Source organism: Callorhinus ursinus, unplaced genomic scaffold (genome assembly GCF_003265705.2).
Source record: "Callorhinus ursinus isolate GAN/ISIS: 27379988/994484 unplaced genomic scaffold, GSC_fseal_2.0 scaffold16, whole genome shotgun sequence".
NCBI lineage: Eukaryota > Metazoa > Chordata > Mammalia > Carnivora > Otariidae > Callorhinus > Callorhinus ursinus.
The window spans coordinates 8565449-8579063 of NW_027397078.1; positions in this window are offsets into that span (position 1 = coordinate 8565449).

Sequence of the window (13615 nt, forward strand, 5' to 3'; positions counted from 1 at the left end):
TAATCTCAATTTGATAATGGGCTTTTGGAAAAATAAGTAATAGCTAACATTTATTGGGCGATTACTTTGTGCCAACACTGTTAAGTACTTTATATGTATTATCACATTTAAGCCTAATAAAAATAACTCTCTAAGATGGAGAAAGGGTCATTATTACTATTTTACTGGTAAGAAAATTGTGGTACAAGGTAGATATATAACTTGCTCAAATAAGCCAAGATTTGAACCCAGGCCATCTGGTTTCAAATCTCCTTATGTACTACTTTGCTGCCATATTGGCAGAGTCTTCAGCTTTATTTATTTAATAACTTTGTAAGCACCTCTGAATTCCAAGGCAGTGAATGAGGAAAGGAGGGGAGCCTAGTTAGAGGTGAATAAGACTCTGTTCTTACCTTAATTTACCCTCTTGCAGCTAGTGGGTAAATAGAGAAAGCAGTATGGCATGGTTTTAAAAGAATGGATTTGGGCATCAGATAGAACTGGGGTTGAATCTTCACACTAGCACTTATAAATGATGAGATTACTTCATCTTCCTAAGCTCCAGTTTCAACAACCATGGAATGAGAATAACAATAGTACCTACCTCACTGAGTGGTGGTGAAGATTGAGATAGTCTATGTAAAGAACTCAAGCCATTGTTATTTTAGGCAATAAGAACGTGTCTTTGGAGCCCCCGGATAATTTCGAGTTGGGGATATTAGGAAACACTTCATGGGAGAAATAATATTTGAGCTAGGTTTTGAAGAACAAGTAAGATGTTTAATATGTAGAAATGGGAAGAGGTCTATTCAGGCTGAGCTAACGTTGCAAGCAAATGCATGGAGGCAGGAAATTAAATTGGGTCAGACCATACAGTACACTGAAGGAAATATTAGTAAATAAAGCTTGAACAGTGGCTTCGATTTGCATTTTGGGAAAATAAATGAAATGAGATTATGAACTCCAAGCAGACAGAACTTCTTTGATTTCCTCCTTAATTTTGCTACCCCGTGTCCCATGGAATAGAACTGAATAGCATAGAAGTTACATGCGTATCACATGTGTTGATGGGGTAACCCCATGTCTGTATCCATCTGCTTTTGTACCCTCCTTGTGTCCATTCTAGAGGCTACAAAAAGCCTTGGTTTCCCAGTCTCCCTTGCAGCCAAGAGTGGCCATGCCTCACAGCCTGACTAATGAATAACAAGCAGAAATCTACTGGAGGGCTACTGGGAGAGTCTGGCTTTATTTTTTTTTTTAAGATTTATTTATTTATTTGACAGAGAGAGAGAGAGAGCGCAGGGGGAGAAGCAGAGAGAGAATCCTCAAGCAGACTCCCCGATGAGTGCAGAGCCCAAGGTGGGGCTTGATCCCAGGACCCTGAGATCATGACCTGAGCTGAAATCAAGAATGGGCCACCTAACCGACTGAGCCACCCAGGCACCCCCAGAGTTTTGCTTTATAATGAAAAGGAGGACAAATATCCTGGGACCATCTCTTTTTCTCTACTTCATGCCATGTCTGGAGTTGCAGCAACCATCTTTTGATCATGAACTTATGGAGCAGAGAATCCTGATATAGTTAAGACATTAAACCAGTTCTTGGGGCACCCGGGTGGCTCAGTTGGTTAAGCATCCAACTCTTGGTTTCAGCTCAGGTCATGATCTTATGATCTTAGGGTCGTGGGATCAGGCCCCATGTCCAGCTCTGCACTCAATGTGGAGTCTGCTTGTCCCTCTCCCTCTGCTCCTCGCCCCACACCCTGTCTCTCTAAAATAATAAATAAAATCTTAAAAAAAATTTCCCAGCAGCCACAAATCTCCAGACACCTTGTTATGTGAGAAAAAATGAACTCCTGTCCATTGCTGGCCACATTGTTCTTGCAGCCAGAATCATTCCTAGCTGATATGATGGAAGATATTCTGGCTTTGAGAATTTTAAAAATAAAGTAGAACTAGTTTCTACTCAAGCAGAGTTTTATTTATTCTGTTTTTCTCAAGTCAGTGCCCACAGTCCTAACGATTTTGAAACCTAGTCTAGTATTTGGCTGAGGTCAGACCAGATCTGGGTAAGTCTGTAAATGGGCTGTGACAACTACATACCAGAGACAGATGGGTTTACTGTTCAGTGGCACTATTCATCAATACAGGTTTCTGCATGGTCCCTTAAATCTATTTATTACTTGTTCTATCTGCAAAAGTGTTCTGCTGTCAAAGAGAAAATACTCTGGCATTAAATAATGACCTACAATATCAGAATAATTGAATGCAACATACATAAAGAGGAAATAATTGACCAGTATGGAAATTCAGCATGACAGAACTGTTACTTTGCTGCAATGTAGTCTAACTTTTCTGCAGTGAAAAAACTGTCACGCAATGATTCCAGAGGATGATAAAGGCTTAACCTGGTATCAGATTTCAAGGTATAGATTTATCCACATATATTTTTATATATTTTTTAAAGATTTTATTTATTTATTCATGAGAGACAGAGAGAGAGAGAGAGAGGCAGAGGGAGAAGCAGGCTCCCAAGGAGCAGGGAGCCTGATGCGGGACTCGATCCCAGGACCCTGGGATCATGACCTGAGCCGAAGGCAGACGCTTAACCATCTGAGCCACCCAGGCGCCCTGTATTTTTATATCTTGATGGCCTTCAAAATCAGATTGTTTGGGTTCAATATCGTCTATACATACAAAATATATACTAAACATACAACACATACATTTCTGGTTGTTTGAGTCAGCAAAAAGATAAAACTGAAAAATTAAGAAAACACATATAAATGAAATTACTGAAGAATCAACAATCTCATAATATTTGGCAATCTTATTTTGTGCCTTTGGTTTAGTGAATGTTGCTATACCACTACCTATCTCTTGATAGTAACTAATTCAACAATCTTTTGATAACATCAGAGGAACTAATTCTGGCATCCTTTGTAAGTATCAAATAAAAACCAAAGTTATAATTCACATTTTCTTGAGGAGCATCATTTTCTCTCTAAAGTTTGCTTTTGGCTTAGAATTCAGAGTTTCTTTCCCTTTTGGCTCATTCTCTCTTGTTCAAAAATTTCTAGAAATAATGGGCTACAGTTTTTTGAAGTAAAAACGAATCCTTGTATGAAAAAGATTTATTTGAGAGAGAGAGAGAGAGAGAAAGAGTGTGCAAGTGGGGGGAAGGGGCAGGGGGAGAGAGAGAAAGAATCCTCAAGCAGACTCCCCAGTGAGTGCAGAGCCTGAGGTGGGACTCGATTCCAGGACCCTGAGATCCTGATCTGAGCCGAAATCAAGAGTCAGACACTTAACCACCTGAGCCACCTAGGCGCCTAGTAAAAGTGAATTCTATACAAATATTTCCATTGTTTTATGGGAGAGGTAGTCACCACAGGTCTCAAGCATCCTTACATTGCCTTGCTAAGTGTTCCACACTAAGGCCATCCCCTGATACTGACTAGTTTCTATAGAGTCCCATATACAGTTAGGTTAGTCAGGGTGACCAAAAGATGACTAAGGTGTGATGGTTTGCTCCCTGGAACGGGGAACAGGCTTGTTTGATGCTTGCTACAAAACATGCCGAGTTCTTGATGAGTTCCTCAGCCGTGGCACAATCCACTATGCACGTAGCCTCTCATGTCGCATCGGGAGACTTGGGCACACAGGAACTGGCACTGCTATGCTGATGCTCCTACCATTTGCTGTGCTGGAATAAAATGTCTCATTGTGATTTACTGAATCTTGTTGCCTACTTTTTTGACATCTGTGGAAGTAGGAGTTTTACTCTGTTAGCCCCCATCAGACTACCAAAAACAAACCTATAGTGTAACAAAATCAGGTTAATCAACCCACTGCAATGAGGGAGATCACATCAGAGGAACCATGAGACATTTTATCAAATGAAGGATAAGACAGAGGCATTATAGGATTTGGGGGGAGGGTGGAGTTTAGGTGAAATTTAAATGAAGCCGTAGGCTCAAAGCAAGGCTATGTGTAAAGGGACCAACATCAGCTCTAAGCTGCAATGTAAACCCCTGGATTCCTCAGAATCTACCAAGTTAGGATATATGTACAATGTTGAATCCAGAACCCCTCCCTGAAGCTCTGCAATTACGGTGATAATTGCAGCTGTTTCTCTAGATCAAAGTGACTTAAATTCTCCAGGCAAGAACGGGATGTTGTATTTTTAAAGATATATTTTGAAAAAGCCAAGTTTCTCATAGTTTGTGATTTTAGAGAATAAAGTTTCTCAGTGAGTATGACAGCAGTAGTCACCCAAAGAAGGTGGTTATTATGACATTTTATACCTATAGCATGTCCTTGGGAGAAATATTACTTCCTGTTAACTGTGCAATCATAATTTTTAAATGGAAAATTCAGTTATATATATTTTTAAACCACAGTAATAATTAACAGTGGCTGTTTTTAGGAATTTAAACTTAAAAAAAAACTTTTTTCAAAATTATTTAAGAGTTTGATAAAAGTACAAAAAGTAAAAAGAATATTTTGGGTTTAACAAAATATGTTCTACGATTTTTAAATAAGTCATAATAGAAACCCTCTGTTATCTCAGCAGAGAATTAGTTGGTTGTTTTACAAAAAAAAAAAAAAAAAAAACCTAATTTTTTCTATTCTTGGTCAATGGACATTTGGGTTGTTTTCATCTTTCAGTTATTGGGAATAGTGCTGCTCTGAACATCTGTGTACAAGTAATTATATACCCACTTTCAATTCTTTTTGGATATTTACATAAGAGTGGAATTGCTGGGTCATATGGCAATAGTTAGCTTAGCTTTTTCTGAAGACCAACCAAACTGTTTTCCACAGGAGCTGTGCCAATTTACATTGCCACCATGGACGCACTGTGGGGCCCCAATGCTCCACATCCTCACCAACTTGCTATTTTGTTTTGTTTTTTTTTTTTTAAGATTTTATTTATTTATTTGACAGAGAGAGACACAGAAAGAGAAGGAACACAAGCAGGGGGTGTGGGAGAGGGAGAAGCAGGCTTCCCGCTGAGTAGGGAGCCCGATGTGGAGCTCGATTCTAGGACCCTGGGATCATGACCTGAGCCAAAGGCAGACGCTTAACGACTGAGCCACCCAGGCATCCCTAAAAATTTATTTTTTTTAGAGATAGAGTGCAAGCTTGAGTGGGAGAGGGGCAGAGAGTGAGGGCGAGACAGACTCTTAAGCAAGCTCCATGCTCAGCACGGAGCCCGACACGGGGCTCGATCTTACAATCCTGAGATTATGACCTGAGCTGAATCAAGAGTCGGACGCTTAACTGACTGAGCCACCCAGGTGCCCCTGTATTTTCACTTTCCTGATAGTGTCCTTTGATGTGGGAAAGTTTCTAATTCTGATGCAGTCCACTGTATCTCCTTTTTCTTTCATTGCTTGTGCTTTTGGTATAATTTAAGAGTCCGCTGCCAAATCTTAGGTAATGAAATTTTTATCCCTATGTTTTCTTCTAAGGTTTTTATAGTTTTAGCTTTTACATGTAGGTCTTTGATCCATTTTTGAGTTAATTTCTGTACACAGTATAAGGTAAGGGTCCAATTGCATTCTTTTGCATGTGGATATCCAGTTGTCTGGCACCATTTGTTGAAGAGACAATTCCTTCCTCATTGAATGGCCTTGGCACTCTTGTCAAAAACCCCGTCAGCCATAGATACACAGGTTTATTTCTGAATTCTCAGCTCTAATTCATTGATCTACACTGTTGCTTATTCAGTGACTTTTCTAAACTATTTTTGTAAAGTCTGTATTCTTTGTCACATGTGGCTACCTAAGCCTCTGTTCTGTTAGCTTTGTGATCAGTTAGTGTTTTGACAGTTTCCTTAAATACCAGAAGAGAAGAAAGAGGAAGAGAAGGGAAGGAGGAAGAAGAGAAGGAGAACAAGGAAAAGGGGAAGAAGAAAGGAAAAAGAAAAAAATAAACTACTCTCCCAGTCTTCATGGATTGGCTCAATATGGGAGCACTTCTCCAATGGTTAGCCAGGATCATTTGCAACCCTGCCTTAGCCTTCACATCCTGCTTTCCTGGAGCCTGTAGTCCAGCTGGAGGCAAAAGCTTAGGGTCTTTTGAGGTTCTTCTGAGCATGTATCCGGTCCTGGGCATACATGTGGCCTTCTTGATTCCCAAGTATATGTGGGAGCTTCTAAAAGTCCATATTTCCCCATGTATCTTCTTTCCTGATCTCTTCCTTACTAGGCTTTATGGTCTATTTGTCATCCTGACTGTTGTCCCTTGCCCCCAGGCTGCTACAGCCAATCCGTAGGCGTCTAAATGCTTTGGGCAAAAGCTGCTCAGGAAGCTGCCGGTGGTCCAGGAATGCTCCAAGTTGCCAGAAACAAAGGTAAACGTTGTGCAGGTCCTTTAGAGAGCCACCAGACAAGTCTAAACCCACAACCACAATTGAGAATAAGGTCCATATTGCTCTCTTAGGCACTAGCAACCTGCACCCAGAGTATGAGCGGCTGTCCTCATGGGTGCTGCCAATCCAGGGCATGGGAGACCATAAGTGGGCAATTTAAAATGCACTGTGCTCTCTTTCCATAACTCAGCAGCTCTTGTCTTCACCAAGCCTTCCTCTGGTTATTGTAATTGTTTGACTAGATTCTAGAGTTTTGCAAAAGTTGATTCTGATAGTTTTTGTCAGCTCATTAGTTGCTTCTGCGGAAGGATGCAGCCCTGGAGTTCTCTAACTCTGCAATGTTCAGTGACATCACTCCTTAATATACCTTCATATGAATGGGTTTGAATGTAAATATATAGCAATGTAAATAGACAATAAAATTAAAGGCTTTAATTTTAAGAAATAATTAGTGTTAACATATTAAAATGTATTTTTTAAGACTTTATTATTTATTTAGAGCAAGTGGGAGGAGGGGCAGAGGGAGAGGGAGAGAGAATTTCAAGCAGACTCCGAGCTGAGCACGGAGCCCAACATGGGGCTCAATTTCATGACCCTGAGATCATGACCTGAGCTGAAATCAAGAGTTGGACACTTAACCAACTGAGCCACCCAGGCGCCCCCTTAAAATATGTATTACATTGAAATCACTATTTTAATAAACTAGCAATTTCCTTAAGTAACAAACAAATCATATCTATTTTCCTGCATGCATATTCATATTTTATGTAATTATTATATTGTATATAGTATAATTATTTTCATTATCTCCTTTAATCTACACAGTCAACTTTTGTTTTCTCCAGACTCAGAGAAAACTAATAGACAGGAAATCAAGAACCTCTAGCTAATTTTCCCTGCATACACTTTTTAGATTATATTAATAAATTTTAATGGGGAAAAATAAGGACATCATCTAAAGCACTGGAATGTTCCATTAACTCACAACAGTTTTATAACTTACAAGAATGAGAGTAAATTGAAACTACATTTAGTGACCAAAGTTTTATATATTTTTGTACTTAGAAATTGTCCAAGTATCCAAAGATTATTTGTCAATGAATTCAATCTAACATTTAAAACCTAACCAGATATTAACTAAAGTTCTGGATATAAGATGTCTGTTAAACTGTAATCTGGTGAAACACCATTTTTTATTTTGTAATCTTTAATATTTTGTGCAATGAAAATGTATTTGTTCCATAAGACCAATATAGGAAATTTAGGAAATTTAAATAATGAGAAGTTTGGCCTTAGTTGCATAAACTAGAACACTGACTTGCATTAATTTTACAGATTAAAACCAAGAGAAGACATTCTTCTTACCTGTGACTATAGTAAAAAAGGCCACTATTTACTTTTCATGTTTTTTAAAGTGAAAGAAACAGAGTTTATTATCTTTTTTCTTTCTTCCTCATAGACATTTATGACTATCTGTATTAGATATTCCTAGAATATGCACCTAATGACAAAATAATTTTTATTATCTTTAAAATTTCCCAAGTGAGGCAGAGAAAAAAACTGTAAAAGTAGAGAAGGAGCCAGTTTCAGAATGAAGTTAGCACTGTAAAAGCTAAACACCCATTTTGATATACGGTTATATACACCTTCCCACAAGAGTCATTAGAGGTGTTTTAACCAGTAACTTGGGGCCTTGATAATTTTATCAAGTCATATCGCTGAATAGTCAGTACTTGCTAATACTCAGTGTATGGAAAAATAATGTGATTTCTCTTTTTCAGACAGGATAGTCTCGTGAGTTTTTTTCCTTTTGTTCTAAAGCACCTCTCAGATGAACAATCTTATTTATGTCAAAGTTACCTAAGGTGGGCGCTACAATTCCAAATTATCCTCAGGGAAGTTATGCCAGAAGTTAGTATGTTTATTAGCAAACAACTCCCTGAGAAATTACCTGACGCTCAGTTAAACATAAAAATATCACTCACAAATGACTTGGGCCCTTAACTCTAATAATGTTAAGTCACCTCAACTGCTCACTGGAAAAATCAGCAGCTTCCTGGAGGGCAGAATATTTACAAAGATCTCTCCCAAGGCCAATTTCTCACAAGTTCTCAAACAACATACAAGATGACAGACACAAAGAACACAGAGGATAGTATCAAAAGACTTATTTCAGGGGTGCCTGGGTGGTTCACCTGGTTAAGCATCTGCCTTCGGCTTGGGTTGTGATTCCAGGGTCCTGGGATCAAGCCCCACGTGGGGCTCCCTGCTCATCGGGGAGTCTGCTTCTCCCTCTCCTTCCGCCTCTCCCCCAACCCCCTGCTTGTGCTCTCTCTCTCTCAAATAAATAAATAAAATCTTTTTTTAAAAAAAAAGACATATGTCATCAGAGGACACCAAAGTCTGATCGGAACTCTAAAATCCCAGGATGGGATAACAAATCTGACACCAAAGGGCCAAAGAGATCATCAGAGTCCAGATTCAGTGCAAAATCCATACTATTGGGATAGAAATGCCTCAAGTAGGGGAGATGCAAGGGGCTGCAGACATGCACATTTTACCGAGTGAAGGGTCCTGGTCCAGAGCAGTGAGGGTCCTGACCATACCTTGGTAGAAACCCCAAATTATCCTAGCCTAATCAGCCTAAGATCACCAGGGACAAACCTGTAGTCCAACAAAAATCAGTTTTTGTTGAGCCATTGTGGTGAGGACACCTGGGACCGCTTTGGCTAATGAGTGGAGAGCTGCTGAAGACCTGGCCGGTATGTCTGAGCCTGAGTGCTGTCAGTGCTCCAGACTGACTACAAAATGGACAGAATGAAAGCCCCCATGATGAGCCCTTCACTTCAGAGAATGGCTGAAAGGATGTTGTGGTCTGCCCCACCCCCCACGCTGGGTGGAAGACTCCACTATCTTTGCTTTTAGTACTTGGAGGCCCTCAGTGGTAGGCGGTGATGACACTGAGCCAAAAAATGCCTGGGATAAAGATGGGCAACCCAAACAAGGCAAAGACTCTGCAATGCAAGACAAAACTAGGAAGGGAATATCAAACTCCCTCCAAAGGGACCCATAAGGCAATGTGGATATGGCTGTTCAAGCAGGGGCTACCCACAGAGGAGATCGACAGGGTGAGGACCAAAGAAATTTGGTCCGGATATCGAGCCATGGGGGGAGGGGCAGCAGACAGTGAGCTGTCCACCCAGCTGGAATGGGGAGTGCCTCTATGAAACCAGATTCCTCCACAGAAATCATTCTCTCTACTGGAAGAACTAAGAAGCCAAATGGCTGCCTTACAACAAATTCCTCCTTCGGCACCTTTACTGCTTGACTGTCAACTATGTATTCTGATTTAACTGCCTTTAAGGAGAAAGGGGACTGAGGATGGGGTTGAGGGTTTCTCCACTCTCAGGGCAGACCACAGGCCTTAATCTCTAATGAGGGCACAGTGAGGTGAAGGGAGGGCAAGGAAGCAGGATAAAAATTTTTATGACTCACTCGATTACCAGTGCTCGTTCACAGCCATGCATTCACCTGGCCAAAATTGGAAATGAATATGAGGAAGGGAATTAACTGTAACCATCTGAGTCTAAGTTTTTGGACGCTTGTTGTACACCTTTGGCAAAGGGAGACTGCTTCTGCTTGGAGGCATCCCAGGGGGTTCTGGACTTGCTGCCACCCTGACACCTACCCACGACATTCCATTTGCAAAACAGCTACGGGTCTGCTATTGGGCAGGCACTTGGAAAGACTGAGCATCTCACCCAGTACCTCCAGGTTACACTGCACCTAGATATTCTCATCTTAGGTTGGCTCTACTCAATGCTAACAGAGTCAGAAAGGCACAACAGTCTTTTCTTATTTAATGAAAATGGCACACCTAGTCCCACAGGTGTGTCCTCCTCACATGAAGATATTGTGGCCACAGCTTTAGGGGCCATGGTAGCCCCCCCCCCCCCAGATCACTCATAGGGGCAGCCTCCAGCTACGTAGCCACTTCCAGAGTGTCCTTGAGGATGCTTGGGCTTGGCTTACTGATGGCTCAGCCAAACTAAAAGCTAACTGTGTGTCCTGGGCGGCAGCAGCTGTCCAGCCCCAAACACGTGCTAAGGATTGGTTCACTACAATGGGCCAAACTGAAAGCCATCACTCTTGCCCTAGGCAGTACTGCTGAGGACCACCCACATTATATTTTTCCTGACTCTTGGGCTGTGGCTAATGCCCTAACTCTCAGGTCAGGCACCCGGATGACAAATGACTGGTATAGCAAAGACACCCCTCTGTGGGACTGTGAACTCAGAAAAGCCATTGCTACAGCCCAACAGGACATCTATGTAGCCCATGTGGACACTTGTAGAAAGGGTCCACACCCAGGAGAGACTGAATGCAGCCATATGGCCTATCAGGCTTCCAAGGGAACATCCTTTGGAACAGCTGAGTAGAGAAGGTCAGGACTGAAAGGATGGGAGCAACGGGAGACTGGGTACTCCGTATGTATGATTCCATCCTGACAATCTCTAGTCCCTCCTCTCCTTTTTTCTCCTCTGGTCCTAGTGCCTGGGAAGCCTGGCTGGTTTCATCTTAAGGTGGCAGTCAGACCACAGGGGTAAGGTGACTACAGTCTTTGCTTCTGCTACAACTTGGTTTCAGTTGTTGGGGGTGGAAGAGCACTGACCGTGAGGAGAACAATCAGTTGGTGACATTCATGAGCCCTAGAGTATCCCTCCAGTGGCCTGCTTGATGACAGGGGACATCACGGTCCCACCAAGTCCTACCATGGTGCCCATCTGAAATGGAAGAAGGTCTGGGTGGAGGTGGGAGTTAGCTGAGTGAAGAGAGACGTAGTGGCTACTGACTTAGACCAAATGAACTAGGTGGCCATGGAAAGGGAACAATAACCCTGATACCTGATGATGGGATACCTTCATCCCTACAAGGTGTGTGTGTGTGTGTTGGGGGGGAAGGAGTGGGAACATGGAATGCTTTCTCTGTCGCCTTCATCCAGCACTGCAGCATCACAAAACAGTCACATGGTTCATGCGAGTCAAGCAGCAGCTGCAAGTGACACTATGACCCTGCTGCTGGGTTTGTCATTTCATCCCTGTGCTATGAACTCATCTGGGCTTGGCCACATTGGAACTATTCTGCTGTGCCAGACACCCTCAGGATGGCAGGGCTATTGAGCTCTGCCTGGTACCCTAACAAAAAAGCAGGACTGCTCGGCTGGGCCTGACATCTCAGCTCTCTCCTCATGCATTCACCAGTGCAATCTTGTTTCAATCTGACTGCTAAGAGTTAAGGCATTGAAGTGGGCCCCAGGGTTTCTCAGTTATGATGCAGCTCACTGAGCACAGGGTCTCCATCTGGGCCCATCACATCATGCCACGGGACTTGGGGGCATAAGAACCAGAGCTATCGTGGTGGTGCAACTGCTGTCTGCTGCGCTGAGGCTCACTCTGATCATACGGTCTACTTTTAGCACCAATGGATGGCAGGTTTACTCCTAACAATCCAGAGGGTGGGGTTCTTCCCTAACAAAGATAAAAGAAGGCAAGATAAGATTTTTATCTCTCTCTTTTTAAAAAGATTTTATTTATTTATTTGACAGAGAGAGAGACAGCAAGAGAGGGAACACAAGCAGGGGCAAAGGGAGAAGCAGAAGCAGAGTTCCCGCGGAGCAGGGAGCCAGATGTGGGGCTCGATTCCAGTGCCCTGGGATCATGACCTGAGCCAAAGGTAGGCGCTTAACGACTGAGCCACCCAGGCGCCCCAGATTTTTATCTCTTAATGAAGAATATAACTATATTCTAAATGGGTTCCTTCTTCCATTTCTTTTTCCTTTATTCACCCATTAGAAATCACTTATTTAAAAGATAATGAATTTTACAGAGGTATCTGTACCCCCATGTTCACTGTGGCATTATTCACAATAGCCAAGACATGGAAACAAACTAAGTGTTGATGAATGAATGGATTAAAAAAATGTGGTATCTATTTATCTATCTACACACACACACACACACACACACACACACACACACACACACACAGAGGAATATTATTCAGCCATAAAAAAGAAGGAAACCCTGCCATTTGGATAAAACTTTGATGGCAATAGGCTAAGTAAAGTAAGTCAGACACAGAAAGACAAAGATCATACCGTACAGTCGCAGTTACATGTGGGAATCCAAAAAAGCCAAACTCATAGAAACAAAGAGTAGACTGGTGGTTGCCAGGGGCTGGGGGTGGGGGACACAGGGAGATGTTAGTCAAATGTTATAAACCTCCAGTTATAAAATGAGTAAGTTCTGGGGATCTAGTATACAGCATGGTGACCATAGTTAACATGTGTTGTGTATTTGAAAGTTGCTAAGAGAGTAGATCTTAAATGTTCTCACCACAAAATTTTTTTAAAAAGTAACTGTAAGGTGAAAAAAAAGATACTGAATTTTAGCACAGCTAGAAAATTTTAAGATTATACATTCGGATAAGTTTTTGTTTGTTTTTAGAGCTCCTTGCAAACAGTATTTCAAGGTCTGAAACCAAAGTTGTTAAAATATTTTTTTTAAAAGGTTTTCTCTCTCTCTTTTTTTTTAAGATTTTATTTATTTGAGAGAGAGAATGAGAGATACAGAGCACGAGAGGGAAGAGGGTTAGAGGGAGAAGCAGACTCCCTGCTGAGCAGGGAGCCCGACGTGGGACTCGATCCCGGGACCCCAGGATCATGACCTGAGCCGAAGGCAGTCGCTTAACCAACTGAGCCACCCAGGCGCCCCAAAGTTGTTAAAATATTTGACACTTTCATGTCTTTTACAAGCAGGTATAATTTTAGGTTTCCTGGTAGTTTTTTTTAATGTTAAACACTCTATAAATTACACAAATGTTTTAAAAATCTGAAAGATGGGGTGCCTGGGTAGCTCAGTCAGTTAAGAGTCTGACTTAGGATGAGGTCACAGTCTCAGGGTCCAGGGATCAAGCCCCATATCTGGCTCCCTGCTCAGCAGGGAGTCTGCTTGTCTCTCTCCCTCTGCCCCTAACCCCGCTTATGCTCTCTGTCTCTCTCTCAAAGTTTTTAAAAAATCCAAAAGATTAAATACATATTTAATTTATTACATATATTACATATTAATTATATTTATTACATATATTATATATTATATATACATATATATTTTTAAAGATTTTATTTATTTGAGAGAGAGGGAGCACAAGTAGGGGGAGCTGCAGAGGAAGAAGGAGAAACAGACTGCCTGCTGAGCGGGGA